Source organism: Haemaphysalis longicornis, unplaced genomic scaffold (assembly GCF_048455015.1).
Source record: "Haemaphysalis longicornis isolate Haplotype H1 unplaced genomic scaffold, Haemaphysalis longicornis Haplotype H1 scaffold_7, whole genome shotgun sequence".
Classification (NCBI taxonomy): domain Eukaryota; kingdom Metazoa; phylum Arthropoda; class Arachnida; order Ixodida; family Ixodidae; genus Haemaphysalis; species Haemaphysalis longicornis.
The window spans coordinates 193,324,767-193,343,470 of NW_027526422.1; the positions used below are offsets into that span (position 1 = coordinate 193,324,767).

At 43.8% G+C, this 18,704-nt stretch overlaps 1 long non-coding RNA gene across 1 annotated transcript; it reads left to right on the top strand.

The window, feature by feature from the left end:
• Positions 1 to 10,235: 10,235 nt before the first annotated feature.
• On the top strand, positions 10,236 to 13,540 carry LOC144145665 (uncharacterized). The gene is made up of 3 exons (XR_013317565.1): positions 10,236 to 10,367; positions 10,920 to 10,985; positions 13,350 to 13,540. It is a non-coding gene; the product is annotated as an uncharacterized LOC144145665 (long non-coding RNA).
• The last annotated feature ends 5,164 nt before the right edge of the window (positions 13,541 to 18,704 follow it).

Sequence of the window (18,704 nt, forward strand, 5' to 3'; positions counted from 1 at the left end):
TCTTCTTTCTCTCTTTTGTCTATTTCATTCTGGCTAACTCAGAGGCAGCCTGTTTGAGGGCGTTGCTTTACGGTGCGCGCGGAGGCGCCGTCACGTGGTATTTTTCATATTTCGCGGGTTTTCTTTATCAGTCAGAATAAATGTGTACGCAATTAGTTCATCGCTGAAAATACCGCAGTTAGATGCCCCTCATGGTTACCTACAAGTGCCTCATTGACACTTTAGTGATTAGGACAGTATTTCTCGAGTTAGATAATTAATTACAATTAGTTAATTACGTCTCGTTAACGAAAAAATTACTCTCCGCTTCTTCACAGTACTGCGAACATTATGCACTAGGTTTTCTTCGAGTTACGCCTTTACTCTTTTTTTAAATCTTGGTGCATGATAGCTGGGACACCCTGTATATATATATATATGTAGCTTTCACCAAAAACTACAACTACATCGAAAGCCTTCAGAGAGTCCACAAAACGCAAGCCATTCATTTATGTTCTTTAAAAACTCCTAAGCAATATACAAAATTTTGCACAATCTATGTGTGCTACTGTAAGCCCCAAAGATACCTCGGTAACAGTTACAAAATTTTTACATTGGAGGCTCTGTTTTAAAAAGCCAAGGTTTCAAGCTTCAGAATGATAGAATGGCACTCTGTCTTTTAACACAAGCAGTATGCGTTGTAGCTACGGCGTATTTCTCGGTTTTGAAATGTCAATGGTGTCATGGTAATCCCAGTTCTAGCTAAACAAAAAAGCTCATAGTTGGACCTAGGGTTCAGTTTTAGCTGTGAAGTCACCTTTGCTAACGTTTTGCGAACTAATCGCATAATTATAAACGAAGAACACAATATCATGTACCGCTATGCTCACACCTAATTGCCTAAGCTATATTGCTTTTGACCTGGGAGATCTGTAAATTTTTGAATCAGATTTTGGTCAAGGGCACCAAACCTTATCATTGCCACAAATATCGAGGCATCTTTTGAACCATTTTATGCTACGAGCTATCTCGCCGGCAGAAATATTATATATTGTCACGAAGAGAAGACGAAGATTACGAAGCTCTGTGCGTTACCCGTGGCTTTGCTTCGTGCTGTCCTCGACGACATCATGTAAATATATCGCTTAGCATTCAACCATTGTTCTTGTCATTCGTCCTGCCGCCATGTAACATTTTGCTGGAGTTTCCGGGGTACATCCCCATAGCGACATTCAAGCATTTGCCGCATCTGCTCCTGATGCATTTTTTTGGGGGTTCCTGGATTGCATCGGCTTGCCCCAGCCCAGGATGGACACGTCCACGTCCCCAGCCCCGTGTTCCCAGCCGATGATCCGGCGCGACCAGCCGAGAAGTAACTCGCCCTGACCAGAACTGACGACGATGCCGCTCCCCCGCCCAGTACACCGGCGCATCCCCAGGGGCCTTCGGCGCCTCAGCTGCATTGACGGGCATCGGTGTTCGTGGGTCGTCGTTCATCGAGCTCGACCCCTTCATCCGTGGCGGCATGGACTTCGTCACTGTTTATAGTCATCTCATTTTTCATTCCACGCACTCGCCCGTTCACTGCTCCTTCGACCTGGATAGTCGGCGCTTCCACGAGGGGGCAATGTCACGAAGAGAAGACGAAGATGACGAAGTTCTGTGCGTTGCGCGTGGTTTTGCTTCGTGCTATCCTGGACGACATCATGTAAAAATATCGCTTCGCATTCAACCATTGTTCCTGTCATTCGTCCTGCCGCCACGTAACAATATTGAATAAACTATTGCTTAATAATGAATACAATAAAAATTGCATAAATTAATAATTTACAATTCTTCTCTGCTTCAATGCAAACTGAGTGCGTTTCTTGCAATCATGGGAATGTACGCCCTCATGCTCTTCACATCTTTAAATGAAGACGTTCGGAATTATAGCACGTCTTTCTAGCTACACCTAGAGAAACATGCGAACGTGTCGCAAAGGAATATTTACTCGTCACAAATTTTGTACAACTGCTACGGTATTCTCAATTCTAACATTATCGAACATGCCCGGAGTCAACCTTCGACATATGATGGTCAACGTAGTAGACAAACAGCGGATAAACATTGAAAATACAATTAACAACGCACATGGAGTTCATACGTTGAGCGTTTTTGTGTACCAAGGTGAACACAATCCTTCTAAAACTCACGCGTGTTTTTATATTTATTCATCTTCCAATAAACCGTAATTGGCCATTTCGGTTCACATGTTATAGTTTTGCTATTACCACAACGTACGTTTTCGTATAGAACAACTTGTGTTTTTCTATGATTTATTATTTTCAGAAACGCACAAAAATCCGTATGTCCAATATACGATGACAGAATAAAACAATTGGCCGTTCTTTCCTCTGCTCCCGTGATATGACCCCTAAAAGTAGCTGAAGTTTCGTTAAAGTAAGTTAGAGTAGATCGGTCTTGTCTTCTCCCACGACTGCTTCTTGTAACAAATCCGCAAATATCAGAAGACAACGCGGACCCTCATTGAAACTGCATACCGTTAAAAACGAGAGCGCCGCAACACTTGTGAAAGCGGCGAAAAACGTCCATTTTGTCAATATCAAATAACTAGCGTAATAGAAACATCAATCAACTGCATTTTACACGACGCTACCTTTGAGCCAAGATGATTATGTATATTGCACAGCAATGTAACTGCAGTTGTATGGTCACAAATCTGGACTATGCAAAAAAGGTTGTTGATGATGATGTTTGGAGTTTAATGGCGCAATGCCGACTAAGGGCAAAGAGCGCCAAACAATAGTGATTACATGAAAGTGGCATGGAAGTAAAAGTAGAACATTTCAGTAAAACCAAACAAAGTAAAACACAACGTAATGAAGATGACTGGTGTAAAGGGCAAGGTTGTCAACATGCATCATGAGAAATGAGGTGTAAAAATTTTACTTCGGTAAGAAACTAGAAAACGCGTTTGAATGAAAACATGGCTTCGTCTTCTAAGAAGTATGACGGGTGTGGTGGAATTTGTCCGTGTGTAGTAGTGGGAAGTATTTGTGTCGTGTTGTGTCAAGTGCCTTACATTGTATAAGGATGTGGATCACGGATAGGGCCTCTCCGCACCTGCTGCACAGAGGTCTTGGAGACCCCGTGAGAAGGTGCGAGTGCGTTGCATGAGTGCGCCCTATCCGTAATCTAGACAAGGCGACTTCAGTGTATCTATTACGTGTGTCGGTGGTGTATGGTCCCAAGTGTGGTTTTATTACGTGTAACGTGTTGTCTGTTTGTTCACTCCAGTGTGATTGCCATGTTTTGCGAAGTTGTTGTCTGTTGTGTGGCTTCACGTCGGTGTAGGGTAATGTGGTGATGTCTACTGCACTCGAGAGTGCAGCAGCAGCAGTTATTCGATCCGCGGCTTCGTTCCCGGCTATACCACAGTGGCCAGGGATCCAGCAAAGGACCAGTTCAAATTAATGGACATACACAGACATAATACCTTTGATGATAAGATTTACAACGTGATTTTTGAAGACTTTGTTGACGACAATGCCCGCACAAGACTGAGTGAATCTGTATAGATAATGGATTGTGGGATGTGGCTTTGAAGTATACCATTAACAACAAGAAGCACACCATAAACCTCAGCCATAAAGATGCTAGTATAACTGTTCAGAGTTTTAGTGACATTAAGGCCGGGTCCATGCGCAGCGCATGACACACAGGTGGAAGTCTTAGAGGCATCCGTATAAAATTCAGAACACTGATACTTCTGCAAATACAAGAAGTGCTGCTGAATTGCACATGTGGGAGCTCGGTTTTTATCTACATGTGTGAAAGATGTGTCGCATGATACAGGGCGGAGATGCCATGGTGCTATGAAATCTGTTACAGAACTTTGGGTGGTGTCTAAAAAGGAGTCAGCAAGCTCTGACGCTTCCTCTCTAACTCTGTAAGGGAAGGGCGCAGAGAACAATGGTCGATTTAAAAGGAGTTTAGTCATGGAGGTATCATGGAAAACTGATTTAAAAGGATGGTGAGGCATGAATAAAATGTTAAAGCATAAAGGAGGTTTGTGTATGCTCGCTGACGTTGTAGGTTCCATTTGTTGCACTCTACATACAGGCTTTCAACTGGACTAGTTCGTAAGGCAACACACGCCAAGCGGAGCCCTAGATGAAGCAGAGGGTCCAGCATTCTGAGGGATGTTTTAGTGGCTGACCCATAGACAATGCTACCATAGTCCAATCGTGAACCTATTAGGCTGGTAAAAACACGTAAGAGAAGTTGTTTGTCAGCACCAAAAGAAATGTGCGAGAGAACCTTCAGGATAGTCAGTGTTTTTAAGCAGTTATGTTTTAATTGTTCTGTGTGTGGGATAAATGTGAGCTTTTCGTCAAAGATAATACCTAGGAACTTGTGTTCAATCTTTACAGGAATAGAGACACCGCGGAGTTGAATGTCTGGATCCGGCCGAATGCCACGCCTCTTGGAAAACAAAACACAAGAGCACTTTCCTGGATTAAATTTAAAACCGTTGCTATCTGCCCAGCCGGCAAGCTTGTTCCCACCAAGCTGGACTTGCCGCTTGCAGATAGACAAGTTACACGATTAGAAGAAGAGTTGAATGTCGTCGACATAAATTGAACAGGAAATAAATGGTGGTAGCGCCTTCCGAAGACAATTCATTTTTACCACAAACAAAGTGCAACTTAAAACTCCACCTTGCGGCACGCCGTTTCCCTGCACATGAACCCTAGAAAGTGCAGTTCCAACTCGCACGCGAAACGTTCTTTCAGACAGGTAACTGGCAACTGTGTTCATCATGTTACCCGACATGCCAAAGGACTTCAAATCGCAAAGCATGCCGTACCGCCAACCAGTATCGTACACCTTTTCAAGATCAAAGAAGACTGTCATACAGTACTGCTTGTGGAGGAAAGCGTGTTTGATATAAGACTCTAATGTAACGAGTTGATCGTTGGTAGACCGCCACGCCCTGAAGCCTGCCTAGCAGCTCTCTAGAAGACCATTTCACTCTAAACAGTACACAAGTCTCCTGTTTATCATCTTCTCGAAGAGCTTACACAGGCAGCTTGTCAGGGCAATGGGACGATAACTGGCAGGAGAGGAAGGGTCCTTCCCTTCCTTTAGGAAAGCCACTACTATGGCCTCCCTCCAAGAGCGTGGAAAGTGCCCCGAAAGAAATATTTTATTGTAGCGGTGAAGAAGTGTTTCAAGCGTGTTTGCATGTAAGTGTTGTATCATTGTGTATGAAATCCTGTCTGCACCTGGAGCTGAAGGTTTACAAGTACCGAGGGCGACATTCAGCTCATGAAGTGAAAAGGGGGTGTTATAAGATGAGTTCGACTTATTACTTTCTCGCAAAGACTTCTTCTCACATGATGCTTTCTCACATGATGAAAGTGTGGGTGTAGTGTGCTGAGCTGGACGCGTGTTCGAAGTGTTGTGCAAGCGTGTTGGCCTGGTCTTAGAGTGTGTCCCCTGTTGTGCTGACTAGGGGCAGGCTGTGTGTCTGTTGTCCTTTTAGTTTGCGTTTTCGTGTCCAGACTTTGTGAGTGTCGGTGTATGAGTTGATGGAAGTCAGGAAGGCGCGCCAACTCTCCCTTTTAGCCTCACGATGCATACGCTTCCCAAGAGCCTTTGCCCGTTTAAAGGAAATGAGATTATCTGGCGTGGGGTACCGGCGACGCCCACCCCACGCCTTGTTCTGGGCCTCTCGCGCCCGCCTACAGTCCTCGTTCCACCAGGGCCTCCTTAGGTTGCGCGACGCACTGGAGGCCTGGGGCATGGAGTTTTCGTTGGCATCGAGTATGTGTGCCGTGACGAGTTGGGCTGCTTCCTCCGCGTGTAGGTGTTTTATGCTTGTGTGGTGTAGTTTCGATTTTTCTGTGAATGTACTCCAGTTTGCTTTTGATTCATTAAACCTTTTATGGGAAAATGGACTGCATGGGCCTTTACCTATGTACGTTAAGGAAGTGGGGAAGTGGTCACTACCAAATGGGTCCGTGCCCACGCCCCACTCAACAAATGGAAAGATAATTGCAGAACCAATAGCCAAGTCAAGATTCGAGTATGTATTGTGTGCTAAGTTATGGTATGCAGGCTGTATTTTGTTGAAAAGGCATGCTCCTGAAGATGTAAGAAATTTCTCTATCAGGCGACCTCGGGCATGCATTCTGGATGAGCCCCAAAGAGAGTTGTGCGCATTAAGGTCGCCTGTTAGGATGTATGGTTCGGGCAGCTGGTCGACCAGCGCCTCGAAGTCGGAGCTCGAAAGTGCGTGATCAGGAGCAATGTAAATGTAGCATACCGTTATCAACCAATTAAATATTATCGTACGGATTGCTACAGCCTCAAGGACAGTGTTCAGAGTGACAGAGTGGCAGGCTAAGGATTTCCGGGCGACAATTGCCACACCTCCTGAAGAGAGTGTGCAGCCAACCCTGTCCTTTCTGAATACCATGTGCCTATTTAGGAAATTTGTTTGTTTCCAGGTGTCTCCAGGTAGGTTTCCTGGAGGCACATGATACTTGGCTGATTGGCATGCAGCATCTCATACACATCGTCAAGATTTTTAAGGAGGCCTCTGCAGTTTCATTGCATGATGTTTTCTGTTCCCATTATTTGAATTTAAGAATAACTGGAGTGTGTGTGTGTGTGTGTGTTTGTTCATGTGTCGTCTTCCGGGGCTGTTATTCAAAAATTTTTAGGCCTTTCTACCAGCTTGGACATGGGAGGCCGCTCCTTGCGCTGCGTTGCAGGTAGGAACGGCGTGACATCCATCTCGTCGGATGCCAGAAGGGTGTCCGGCGGCTCGGGCCCCCCGGACTTGGCCCCCTTTCGGGAGCCCTTCGTTTGAGCCGCCACTCCGAAGGCGTCCGGGGCCCCAGAGGTGGCAAGGGAGGTGCAGTGGCGGGGGTAGCCGATGCGGGGCCCGCGGTGTCCATCCCCTCAGCATCCTCCTACGCACTGGAGGACGCGGAGGCAGAGGCGGGAGCGGCACCGGTCTCTACAGAAGAGGTTGTCACTGCTGCCTCAGCAAGCGGCATGACGGCGGGTAGGGCTTCCTGAGGCACCCCAGGGGGGGGGGGGGGGCGGAGGCGGGAACAGGTCAGACTCGCTGAACTGGGTCCCTGTGGACACGAGACGCCGCTCTGCCCCCCGGCGGGCCGCGTCGGCGTACCTCCCCAGGGGGAAAGAGGCGAACCACTTCCGCGCCTCTGGGAAGGTGATGTTCTCAGTGACCTTCACATTTATGATCGCCTTCTCCTGATTAAACTTCTCGCATTTTCGAGAGTAGGCAGCGTGGGGTCCCTGGCAGTTGGCGCAAGTGAGGGTTGATGATGAACAATTGTCAGATGAATGATCGTGCTGGGCGCAATATGCGCACGCAGGTCAGACGGCCACGGCGGGAGTTGGTTCCGTGCCCTAACCGCTGGCGCTTAAAGTAGCGGTGCGGGTTCGGAATGTGAGGATGAATGGAGCATCGGATGAACCCTGCGTTGATATGGTCAGGAAGTGAGGAGCAGTTGAAGGTCAGGATAATATGTTTCGTGGGGATTATCTTGTCATCTCTGCGCATCGTGATGCGGCGCACGGCTGTGACACCCTGATCCTTTAAACCTTCAAGAATGTTGGCAGCTGTCTCGTTAAGGAGATCTGCCTCAGTGATCACACCCTGCGAGCTATTCAGCCTGCAGTGGGGTGTGACCCTGATGTCCAGATCGACCATTTTCGTCTGACCAAGAAGTGTGGTTGCCTGCTGCTGGTTTTTTACTTCAACAAGGACTTCACCTGTGCGTTGTTTTTTGGCCTTATAGGTTTTCCCAATTATTCCATCAAGGTATTTTGTAATCAAAAATACTGATTGTGAAGCAAGAGGGCGGGCTGTGTCAAGAGATTCGATAACAAGGAAACGAGAGTAGTCTGGTTTTGGGAAGCTCAAGTGGAGGAAAAAATACTTCGTTGCGGCCCCTTTTCAGGGGCCGATCACGTTTGGAGGGGGGTTTTAATTTTCCATACAGCATAGAAAAAAGCAGGGGACGGGGGTACTTTCTTCTCAAACCTTACCCTGATAGCCTGAGAGGTCCCGGAGCTCCCTTCCTGGTAAACCGACAGGGAGCCCATCCGCTGGAGCTTGACCTGGGCTCCGACGGCCACCGTTTGCGGCTTCTACCCTTCACCTTTAAACACATCACCACGGTAGGTTATAGCTTATGTTGGGGGCTCGGCGTCCGCGGTGTCGCCAACACCGTCACCAAGATTGCTCAAGGGGCCCCGTGCGGGGATGAAAAAAAAGATCGTATCAGTCTGGTGTTCTCCGACATCCTGAAAATATAAAAAAAACCACTGATGTACCTTTGTTCAGCGTAAACAGACGATTATGTTCACTAGTTTAGTGATGGTGCATTACTCATCCCACCGTTGTCTCTCAGTGAGCCGTTTGGTGAGTGCCTCTTTTTGAATCTGTTGATCTACTAAGGTTTGTTCTATAAGATATTTACATTTTCGCTGCACATCCAACCTTACTGGCATTGATAAATTCATAACTGGGATCTGCAGTACAATTGATTCATGAGCCTTTCAATGGCAACATAAATTTTCCAAACATAAGTGTACTGCATAAAACGCAGCCAACCTACTACGATATTGCACACATGCAGCTTTGTTCATTTATTTTCCGAGTAGCTTTTCTTTGACTTCACATTAGTTTTGAAGCCTCATTAGAGTTTTCGAAACACCTCTCCTTAGCATAACAGCTACAGAAAAACCCACCCGCACTGCTTATATTTTACAGAACAATCCCAACGTTCATACGCGCCAGTATGCTGCTTAGGAATTGATGAAGCTTGTAGTACTGCCCCGGAAGATAATCTGAATTGTCCCCACAACTACATTTTTCAGACACCTGCTATGATATAAATTATTCAAATGTCTTGCAAAATAAAAATTGTTGTCTCATGTGTAACACACAACAAGCCTCGGGTATTTCTCGCTGCTACCAATGTGCACACAAACAGTCTCTAGAGATTATGTTGGCATTGCCATACTAACCACTTATATGGGCCACAAGAGTTAAAGCCGGACGTTGCGAGGAGCAGACACCCGCAAAATTCCACACGTTTTCAAGTAAACTCCCATAAACACTACTTACACTAACGAAACAGGATTATTTACTTTCGAGGTACGTGTCATATAAGTTTGCTTACAACATTGAGTAAGACTGCCTAGGAGCATCTCCTGACGATCCCTTACTGCTGTTTTGTAAGTGCCATTCTGGGTTCTTGAAAATATCCCAGTAGAGAATTCCTGATCCTCCATGCGGAATTCCAAATGGTCTCCAGGCTAGCCTCCGAAATCTCCGAATGATTCTAAACAACTTTTAATATTTAGGCAACGAGTGAACGATTCTTGGGATACGTTATTGGCGGAGTCAATTTTTTTCCTGAACATTTTATTTTATGGATCTGTTCTGCGCATTTGTTCAAAATGCTTCTTTCCGTAAAATTACTAATGGGATATAAGGAGGGTATATTATTCTTAAAATGTATACATGTAGCTTCTTTATTCAGCTAGCGGTGTTTGATATCTCATTAAATGAAGTCCCCTGGGAGCCCTCTCAGCTACAGGACGTCGTCCTGTAGTGGTTATGAAAAATAGGATCCGAATTTCAAAAGTGACAAAGCAGGTTCACTAAAAATGCTAATTTTAGGAACGCGTATTCTGCCTCATTTTCTTTTATGCAATTTGGAAAAAGGAATAAAGTTTGCTGGTAGACTGTACTGTCTTTGTGCATGTGCTGTTCTCGGTGACACCATATTAAATACCGAAGTTCTAGCTACCCAGGGGAAAGTTAAAAACAATAAAAATAATACGTCATACGCCGTAACTGCCGAATGGGTCTGCACTGCGGCAGCGTTATTTGACTGTGACGGACGGGACATATATTTTAAGGAAGAGATGCCGCAGAATGTCCGTTTGCAGCTGATTCAGAGAGCAAGCGTTTTTGCTGGTATACGCAGCCAATATTAACATTTTGCAACAGTGGAGGTACATTTAGCTTTTTATAAATACATTTTTGGGAAAGGTACGTTGGATGCTTCAGGCTTTTTTAATTAGTCTGCTAACCCTCCAATGTAACGGAGACTTCCCATGACGTTTCCATTTTTCATAGCAAATAAATAGAAAACCGCAAATAGCGTTGTTGCCCGCAGTTAAATACGTGGCTGTCAGTCAAAATGAAAGGAAAAGACCCATCGACATCGGTTTGCTTCATATAAAAGGACGCTAGAGCGACTTGCTCTTTGTCAACTTCGAGCCTTCATTTCGAAGACGAACTGAGCCATCTTCTTCAAGTTTTTTTGGTAAGCTATGACTTGATGTGCTGCTGGTATTTGCGCCTAACAAATTGTTCTTCATAATAAAACATTCCCTAGATGTGTCACTTAGCAATTCACATGCATTATTTCAATTGTTATTCAATTAAAATGTTACTATTAGACATAGCTCTTTCGCATTGTTTAAAATTTAAAGTATTTATCCAGAAATTTATAGTTACCGGTGTTGGTGTTATTTTTGTTACATAATTGATAATAAGAATACGTCGCACTCTATCGAAGTAGCTCCTTGTGCCCTTGGAATATCAGCATGGGCGTAAGAAAGGCCATGTTAGCCTTCCAGTGTGAAGCCAATTTTTTTCCACGGTCGTTTAAATGGCCGAACGAAAATCTCTAATATGTGCTCCAATGTTCCCACTAACTTTAGTTTTTTCACGATTTCACTGTGCAACAGTACCGGAAGACTTGAAGCTAGATATTCCCGTTTATATATGTATGGCAGCAGCACCTTTAAAACAGGAGGCTCGTCACAACGTCGCCATATCATGTGTAACGCCATAAACCCATTTTTTATTTCAGCAACCAGTACCATCATGTACCGCAACTTTGGAGGCCAGATTGTAATCGTGGTTGGAACCATTCTGGGTAATTACACCTACAATTTTAAAATCTTAAAATTTTCATCAGTTTGCCTTTATACTCGGACGGGTATACATACCCACCGAGGATGAAATAAAGAAATTCTGGGGTAAGCCGTGGAGTCGAGCAGCGCATCACAGGAGCTGTTGGAGGTCAATGGGAGAGGCATTCGTCGTGCAGTGGACCTGAGTAGGCTGGTGATGACAATCAAAGCAGCACATAGCCGCAAGTATGCAATATATGAATATGCTATTCCGGACCGCATGTTACAAGGCCAGCTCAGCAAGAATGCAGAGGGCTGTTCTTTTCAAGAGCAAATTGGTCGCGAAACGTCTCGTTAGTTGTGATAAATCTAATACCAGATCGTCAGCAGTAATAAAGGATGTAAAACTGCCCCCCATAGACAACGTTGGCTTCATCTAGAGACTTCAGAGTCACCTACGAGAGGGATTGGTCTGTGAAGTATTACGTACATTACTGCTCCGAAGTATAAACCGTCTATATCGTACCCGGCCGCAGCCCCTGCATTTGCGCCGTGTTACCTTTCAGCCCCGCGCATGACAGGCACCCCGCCACATAGCTCCAAACCATTACTTCCGCATTTATCTTCAGGTAGCCATTAGTAACGTTCAGGCGACCTTTATTGATTTACCAATACTTTTTCCGGGTTTTGATTTGTTTTGGTAAGAATCACTACACGCTTCAAGTTGGAATATAAACAGCTTTTTACTCGAATTTGTCTCAAAGTTTGTCTCGAAGTCTCGAAGTTCGAATATAAACAGCTTTTGTCTGGAGGTACTTTTGTCTCGAGTATGCCCAGGATTTCGATTGTACCGTTTCCTTGGGAATTTTGTGAGTCGTTCCCAGAGATTTAGTCCTTTAAACTGATCCTGCCACAATATACTTACCAAACCTAATTTATTACCGTAATAATAACGTTTAATAACAACTAAAACTCATGTCTAGGACGGGGATGCTATCTTATTTTATTTGTGAGCAACAATGCTCATATCGTAGGGCGCAGTCATGACTAGTGGCGGTCGTGGCACACTTCATTTTCGTAGAGGTAAAATATTGCGAAACGACTCAGATGTGAAAACAAATATGAAATGGGCATTCCTAACGTCTGGGAGCTGCGGGAGGGGCAGGTGAGAACCATCACGGCTAGTCAGCGGTATGGTACAGGAGCTGTCGTGTTTTTTTTTTATTTTTTATTTTTAAGGGGTGGGTGGGCGGGTTACAAGTTTCCAAAATGTTCTGGCATTAACCGGCAAATTTAACCCAGGTCATCGAAGGAAAACTTCCCTTTAGATCATTTTAAGAAACGGGAGCACACCCGTATGCGAAATATTTCTTCCAATTTCAAATTTCAAGGAGAGGTCATAGTGGTCGCCAGGCAAGAAACCGTAGGTAGCTCCGGAAAAGGTTAAGGTACCACGGCCTTCAGGCGTTGCCGTGGACACGAATTCGGGGGATGTGGTTTTCAATCTATGATATTTTTTTGTGCTTGAGCACAAAGACGTTTCGGTCACCTATTCTCGAAGGTGCAGATGGACTAAACTAAGTCAAACAATGTCCAAGTTTGGAGTTATTAATCGGCAAGTATGCCGTTTTAAAGCCACGTATTATTGTTCTAGGCAGTTGAAATCATACAAAGCGATTGACAGAAAAAACAATGCAGTCCGTAAGACCACGAGTGCATGACGCTGAATTTAGTGGATATGTGAAGAATGAAGGAGCCCAATCTGTGGTGTTGATGCCACGAGCTGGCATTTTCAGTGGTTGCGAAGGTTGAGCATGAGGCTATGTATACAACTATTTGGATTATGGTGAGGAACTACAGAAGTTCTCCATAGTAACATGGTGGTAATTGGCCTCCTGGCACAGAGTTTCGAGGTAGAAAAGTGCGAGGTTAAATTTGAGGGGAGAATTCAAAGCTCGTCAGTTAAAACTGGTCCAGGGCCGAAAACACACGTGCCCGCTGGTCAGTGACATATGCGGGAAAACGCCATGACCCCGGAAAGCCGAAGAGTTATTCCTGATCGGCAAAAGAAGCACAGCATGCCTTAGACACAAACTTTCAAACTTTAAGATCGTCCTCAATTTCTTAGAAGATCTTCAAAAGTAAAAGCTTTGTTACAATTGCTCCAAAATACGGCTACAATGGCAGTTAAAACAAATGTGTAACTAATAAGAAACACGAAAACACAATTTAAAAATAGGTAATAATAAAGAGTGAGCGGTTACGCATCTCTGCCGATACAAAATGAGCAGAAACTAGAAATCGAAAGTGTAAAACGCCAATTGCAAAAGCAAAGCATGCTTGCTATACCGACCTGCCGTTCAATTTTTATTCTCTTACGATTGCAGCCATGTTGGCAGCCCCTGGTGCTGCTCTAGGAGGTGCAGTCGGTGGTGGCCGTGCAGAAGAAGCCATGGCACGTGCCGAAGACGCTGCCTCGCAGTAGCAGTATACGCTTGGCTCACTGCTAAAGTAAATAATTCGGCGATGATAGGAGATACTATGAACGCGATACAATAAAAATTGTTGCATCTGAAAATTGTAGCGGAAGATATTTTATTCACCTTTTGCCTAGAATGACATAGTACCTGATAAGGCCCTCCCTATATTTTGTCTAGGACAGAAATTATCTCGTTTCCATATACAATGCCGTCTTTTAGAACTTCACGGAGTTGACTTCACGCAATTACTCCTGAGTAAACAGTTAAAGCAATCGGAGGGTCGAAATGCCGAGACACAGCTGTGCACAGTTGACTAAAATGCTTTAAGTGCTGTAGTGTTGTGCAACGCAACGTGAGCGTGTTTGGATAACATCATACCGGTGTGCATTGCACACACAATAATGTTCGGGAGAATTTCGCCAAATGTGACTGCAAAATCTTTATAAGGAAAAAAGTTGTGAATGTTCGCGTGAGGAGAAATCGCCAAAAAACAGGTTCGGAGAAAATCAACAGAAAAGCCTTCAAGCAAGAGCAGCGCCCACATGAAATGTTCAGGAGGGCAAATATTCCCCACATTTGTAGCTACTTTTTTTTCTAGCTCTGACAGAATGCTTCTGCTATACGGGGCTGATCATTCGTTGCTCACATTTGGTTTTTCGTTTTGTGAGTTTTTGCACTTTAACCTAAATAATTAATTATTGGTAGGACTTTAGCTGACTTTCGCGGTAAAATTGGAAATATTGATTGGACTTCGCTCCTTCATTGTCAATGCGCTAATGAAGCCTACGATGCCTTTATGCGTATTTTTATAACTGTATATGAGGAATGTTTTCGGTTCAAGAAGGTTAGAACGTCCAACAAGAAACGGAAGCCATGGCTTTCGGATGAATGTCTGAGAGCGATTCGCGAGAAAAACGCGTTGTATCGTAAGTTTCTTAAAACAAGAAATTCCGCTCACTTCTCTGCTTTTAAAAATATAGAAATGAAGTGCCAAAGTTATTGAGAAATACAAAAAATGCATACTTCGAAGGTCTGTTCTCAGAAGTGAGCCGTCGCAGTGATTTATTATGGCGTGAAATAAACAAGTTATTATAACCTAACGCTTACAATAACGATGAGCTTGAGTTAACGCTACGTAATAAACTACACAAAGGAAAAGAATTAGCCGATAAGTTTAATGATTACTTCAACTCCTTAGTAACAAGCCATCACAATGAAGAAGCAATTTCGTTTTTAAACACACCCAACGCGCACACGGCCTTTTTTCAACCAACCGCCCCCGGAGAAGTTTATACTGCGTTTATGTCATTCAAAAACAGTAAGGCACGTGATATAAACGGGATCTAAATAAGACCGATTAAGTTCGTGCTTGATCTTTTGTTACCGGTTCTTATTCACATTTTTAATCTTAGTTTATCAACAGGTGTATTTCCTTAAAAAAGGCAGCATGCAAAAGTAGTAGTGTTATTTAGATCTGGAAACAAAAACGAGCTATCAAATTACCGTCCAATTTCGGTGCTACCTGCTATATCGAAAGGATTAGAAAAAATTATTTGTGAGCGCATTACCTCATTTTGTTAAAAAGACTGCGTTATATCTGCGCAACAATTTGGATTCAGGCAAGGAATGTCGACAGAGCTAGCTTTTTTGGCGCAAAAAGAAATAATTTTGAACGGCTTTGAGGATAAAAAACTGACGTTAGGTATCTTTGTGAATTTGTCAAAAGCGTTTGACCGGATCAACCATTTAACTCTATTTGCTAAACTGCAACACTACGAATTTCGTGGCGTTTCACTCGACCTTTTACGGTCGTATCTAATGCATAGAAAGCAATGCATTTTAATTAAATCTGAACAATCGGCGATGCAAAGAGTAATGCAAGGTGTTCCGCACGGAAGCATTCTTGGTCCAATTTTGTTTAATACTTACATAAAAGATATTGTCAATATTACTGAGCCTGCTCATTTCATAGTTTATGCAGATGATACAAGTATGTTTCTACAGTCTAGCGATATTAATTATCTAAAAAATCTAGCAAATGATGCCTTTAGTAAATTATTAAAATGGATAAAAACCAATTCCTTGGAAATAAATGCAGTAAAAACAAAATCTCTCTTATTTACGCCACCGAAAAAATGTATTAACCAAGATATCGCAATTTATCTTGGATCCGAGAAAATACAGTTGTCGACAGAAGTTAAAACTTTGGGGTTTATTTTTAATAAGCATTTAACTTGGGATGACCATATTGAGCGCACCGCTAGCTTTTTGGCCAGGAGGTGTGATGTATTGGGCATATTACGACAGGTGTTACCGTGCAAGATTAAGCATTTTATTTATTATGCATTATTTTCCTCTCACTTAAGTTTTTGTTCTCTTGTATGGGGAACAACATCACGAACCAACATAGACAAGCTAGGTGTACTGGAGAAAAGTGCAATCCGAAATATAGCTAACGTACCATATGATGCGCATACCTACGAAATTTTTTGCAGCCCTTATGTAGTACCGATTCAGCATTTATATAAAACTAACCTCATGCTCAAATGCAAACAATTTTTTCCAATATAACAACAAAGCCTTTATAGGCCTATGTAACCTAAATAAGCCAACTCTAGTACCGTATAGCTTTAGGGAGAGAAACATGTGGTCACAACCTTTCTCGCGTACGAACTACGGATTTTCAAGATTGTGGTATCGTGTACCGTGTTTATTAAACAAATTACACAGAATTGGCCTAAATTTAAGTAGTATCTCGAGGAGCGATTCAAATCGCATATGATTAAAAATGGAGGCCTTGCGTAAAACTAGCAAAATGTTATCTTTTGTGTGTTTGTAATTGGCTTGTATTTCTGCGTTTCAAGCCTATATACCTGTGACTCGGGCTGCAGTCTATGTAACTTTGTCTAATTTCAAACACCCAATTTTCTCTGGTTGACATTTTGTGAAATATTGCTGTGCATTATATATAATGTATGTGGTTTTCAATTCTGCCCTTAGTGTGCAAAGCCTAGCATCGATGCAACAAGCTACATGCATATAGTAATGATATTATGCTCGTAACACCATTGTGTTTTGTGCCACAACAGCTATAATATGAATAAGCTACTATTCGTGCGGTAGTATCCGTTACACGTTTGTTGCAGTTTTACTGTAGTTTTTTGTATCTATGAAAAACAGTTCACACGCTGTACCTCTACACGTTTGTTGTTTTTACTGTATTTTCTGTATCTATGAAAGAGAGTCTATACGCCTGCACCCGTTGCGAAGACAACGGGGCAAGGACCTCGTCAAGCGGCTGTACTTTTTGTCCCAGCACTCTTTTATGAAAAGAAGGCTAAATAAAAGGCTGATGAGGATGACGAAAAAGGCAAGAACACATCGTTCAGAGTGTACAATTATTCATTTAATTGCAATACAGTGCGAATACTATGCCAGATACAGAATAACAGTTGCAGTGAACCTCCAATGCCTCTATTCAAGAATTTAAGACAGCTGCAGAAAGACAAGCGACAGCAACATGAAAAGACAGGCTGCAGCATGTCTTTCCGCAGCAGCGATTTTAAGCCGTCTCAAATACGAAGGCTTAAAAAAAGATTAACACGGATTTTCTCACTGGCGACAATAAAAGAGGAGAACCCAGTCCAGAGCAAACGCTACGAATTTATTTCTTGTGTTATTCTTGGCAGCACGAAGCAAAAAAAAAGGATTTCGAAAGGGAGAGCACAAAATCACATACAAACCTTGTTTTACACGCCAGCGGGGGCAGAAGGCTGCGCAATTTCTCAAGCAGGTAAATGAACCACAGCTTCGGCTTTGCTGACCTGGCGAAATCGGGAATTTAGTTAGGTAGTTTTGAATATACCCGCCGGAGTGGCTCAGTGGGTAAGGCGTTGCGCTGCTGAGCACGAGGTCGCGGGTTCGATTCCCGGCCGCGGCGGCCGCTTTTCTGATGGAGGCGAAAAGCACAAACGCCCGTGTGTACGAGATTTCGGCGCACGTTAAAGATCCCCAGGTAGTCAAAATAATTCCGAAGCCCTCCACTACGGCGCGCCTCATCGCCTGCGTTGCTTAGGCGCATTAAACCCTACAATCAATAAATCAATCATCAAGTTTTGGATGCGACACATTCAGGCCCCTTGCAAAAGGGCACATTTGTTTGATCACAGCTGTATCTCTGTAAGGTTGACTTCATCCTTCCACACGTAAAGCACGTTGTTCACTTCATCACAAGCTACTGATATTTTTTTGCTTGTGTAGGAAAGTCCAGGTGGCAAAAAAGAAAAAAAAAGTGAATCACCTCCGCCGATATTCTTACAAAGTGTTTACAGCAGCCGAAATCTGTCTGAACTGTTCGGCATGCAGGGATAACTTGTTCGACTTTATATGCCAATGTAGACACGAGCGCAAAGAATTTTGTGGCGGTTAATTCTGTACTGAGCTATTGGACAATTTCTAGCACGCTTGGAGACGTTTATGAGGCGGTTTATTGCAAGAGCCCGAGATCACCGCTTGTACGCTGGAAACAGGCTGGAACAGTGCTAGGCACAGCGTGAGGATTGTCGCGCGGCAGTGACACCGCATACAATTTGACCGCGAATTATTCGGCACTGATGATATCAGGGTCGTGAAAATGCTTCTTGTGTACATGAGTATGCTTGGAGTAGAAGCTGGAGTCGCCTGTTTCTTACCACCGGATGGCTTAGTTCCGTTTCGCATGGTGCTGTCCAGCGGTGGGTCAACACAACACTGAAGCTCTTACCGTTGCGCTTCTGCCATAACTCAGCACTCAATACGAGATTGATATATTGATTTATACACACCTATTTTAAGTCGCATAATAAACACCGTGAGAAGGTTGCAGCGCGTCATTCTCGCAACAAAAAGAACACTGACAGCGTCCGCGTCGCTCCGGCCAGCAAAGACCGCCGGTGGAGTGCCATCATGAAACCGCGCGGCAGCTAAGGGTAGCATAGGCAGCTGGGCCATTGATTTACAGTTCAGTTTCTTCACCAGTAAGGCACTGAATGACTGTAGGATTATGAAGCCGGCGGAGCTCGTGTAAGCAGCACTATTTTTAGCGGCGCCATCCCCATCCTACCCCCAGAAGAAAATTTTCCCTGGAAAGCGAGGAACATTTTATATCTCTGATACATTATTTTGGCCTGGTCTTATCCCCTAAACTGTACCTGTACTGGGTACCGGTATTCGGTTGCAAGAATATGGCATTTGTATTCAGTCAAACACGTTTTTGAACAACTG